Below are 3064 nucleotides of genomic sequence, written 5' to 3' on the forward strand. Positions count from 1 at the left end.
TTTTTCTTGGTGTAGTGCACTATGTTCAATGCTATATGGTGTGAGGGCAAGCATTTTCGAACACAATGGATTGATGATAAGAGAAACACACAAGATTGCGGCGTCATTGCTAGCTTTGAGGGAGCCAATGGAGTCATGGATGATTATTGTGGCATAATCCAAGATATCATTATGCTTGACTTTCGACGCTTCTTTGTGTATGTTTTGGATGTAAAGTGGTTTAAGGACGTGGTGGAAAGAGGCCCTAATGCAACAATCAAACGCCATGCAAGTGGCTTTGTAACTATTGACTCCACAAAGTTTTGGCAAAGTAGGAAGGACACACTAATACTACCGCAACAATGTGAACAGGTACTGTGCACACACATAAAAATACTCGCTTTTAAATATTTGATGCAAGAAAAGTAACATGATTGTATTTGTGTTTGAATTAGGTTGTCTATCAACCAATGGTGGATAATAATAGGTGGTGGCATGTCATACCTATTATGCCACGTTCCAAAGTGATGTATAGTACATTTACTAATATGGAGCGTATGGAGGTTGATCATGCCCATGGACGTGATGATGACCGTGATACAAGAGAGGAGGATGATCATGAGATAGGAGATATAGATATTGAGGCCGGCATTACCCGTGAGGACGAGCCTACCATTGGAGATCTTGATTTCGATGAGCACATGAGTGGCACAAGTAGTAGTGGGTTGAATGTATTTGTAGATCTAAACACTTGTTTGGATTTTGAAGTAGATAGTTTGGCAAGGGTTGATCTCATTGAGGATAAGATTGAGAACCGTAGCCCCACAATTGATATTGGCAAAACTATTTTACATATTGTCTCATTCTCCTCATTTCCCTTAATTCTTGTACACCAAAATCTCACTTTCTGTATTCTCTGGAGCGCGTCTAACCCCGCGTCTAAATGCGCGTCTGAGTCTCAGTGTAAACGCGCAAATAAACACGCAAATACACGCGCAAATAGACGCGCTAATAGACGGGATGTTAGACGGGCCCGTATTTTCTCAGGTCTAATGCGCAAATAAACGTGGTGATTGACGGGCAAATAGACGAGACATTAGCCGCACTAATAGACGCGCCCGTAATTTCTCTACTAAAGCAACGCCTATAGACGCGCCCGCTATTTTGCACGTCTACCAAGCGCGTCTATAGTTGCTTTGTGTTGTTGTGCATGCATATCTTCAAGAATGTGGCATCTACCATTTGGGAGCATTTGAATGGGACACGAGATTCCGTAGGCATAAGGGAAGATCTATATACCACAGGGAGGATGTGTGAAGCTTGGCCACAAGAGAGACCAAATGGGCGTGTTTTTTTACCTCATGCACTGTGGAGGTTATCAAAGCTAGAAATGGCGGCGGTGAAGCATGCTATTACTACAATTTGTACTCCCACTGGATGCATGAGGTGTTTGAAGAGGGCCTTTACAAAGAGCAAGAAAAGAGGTGTAGAGCAATTATATGGCTTCAAATCTAATGACTGGCACAAGATGCTCCAAGTAAGTATTTTATGTACATAATATCTTTTTCCTTTCAAATTTGTGAGTGAATAATTATAATCAATTAATCATCCACCTCCTCCTGGGTTCAGTTCATACTACCTACTAGCATTTCTCGTAGTGCATCAAAGGACATGAAGGATTGTATTTACAAGATGGGCGAGCTTGTGAGGTACTTTACATGATACAAAATATGATGCGTATCAATGCTCCATGCAAGGTGTTCATATTGCTAATATGGTGTACTTTTTCATTTCTAGGTATGTGAGCTCAAAGGAAATAGATCCCACCACACTTGAGAATGCTTGAGTTATGTCAGTGGAGGTGGTTTGTTTAGTGGAGGAGACATTTCCACGTTTTATTCTCACAAGCCAACTACATCTTATAGTGCATTTGGTGGATGAGATTGCTATATGCGGTACTATACATGCACGATGGTTGTTCTTCCTCGAGTGCTTCATGAAGACCTTGAAGATATTCGTGAGACAAAATGCAAGACCCAAAGGTAGCTGCATGGCCAAGGGTTGATTGGTACAAGATTCACTTGTATCTATTTCTGAGTTTCTTGTTGATGTGGATAGCTCTCTCCCACGACTATGGAGAGATGATGAAGACCTAAGAATGACCTCTATTGTGCCTCAAGGGAAATTAGGATGCAACAAAGTAGTAGAATGGAGTTGCTTAATAATATCAACCTCTATTGCGTGCTTAATAGTGATGTGATGAAAAGATGGGTGACAAGATATGAGGATGCAAAGGCAAGAAGACAAGAAGAAAGGGCCCTCTTTCGTACACACCATGGATCTCATGTGCCATACCCTCAGTATCTAAGAGCACTTCCAAAGGATATTCATGTGGATTGGCTACTTGACGAAATGGAGAAAGAAGAGAAAGACAAGGGGATGCATATCACAATGGAAGAATGGGAGTATGCTAGGGGATGCATGAACAAGGTCGGTATATAGAATGTTATGCATAAGTTAGGAGCTTTCAATGATTTAGATTACTTATTTAATTGATTTTTTCTTGGTGTAGTGCACGATGTTCAATGCTATATGGTGTGAGGGCAAGCATTTTGGAACACAACGGATTGATGATAAGAGTCGAAACACACAATATTACGGCATCATTGCTAGCTTTGAGGGAGCCAATGGAGCCATAGATGATTATTATGGCATAATCCAAGATATTATTAAGCTTGACTTTCGACGCTTCTTTGTGTATGTTTTGGATGTAAAGTGGTTTAAGGACGTGGTGGAAAGAGGCCCTAATGCAACAATCAAACGCCATGCAAGGGGCTTTGTAACTATTGACTCCACAAAGTTTTGGCAAAGTAGGAAGGACACACTAGTACTACCGCAACAATGTGAACAGGTACTGTGCACACATATAGATATACTTGCTTTTAAATATTTGATACCTTCGACGCAAGGAAAATAACATGATTGTATTTGTATTTGAATTAGGTCGTCTATCAACCAATGGTGGATAATAATAGATGGTGGCATGTCATACCTATTATGCCGCATTCCAAAGTGATGTATAGTA

This window comes from Dipteris shenzhenensis, chromosome 26 (assembly GCF_047967505.1).
Source record: "Dipteris shenzhenensis isolate YYH24624 ecotype China chromosome 26, Dip_SZ_1.0, whole genome shotgun sequence".
In the NCBI taxonomy this organism is placed as follows: Eukaryota; Viridiplantae; Streptophyta; class Polypodiopsida; order Gleicheniales; family Dipteridaceae; genus Dipteris; species Dipteris shenzhenensis.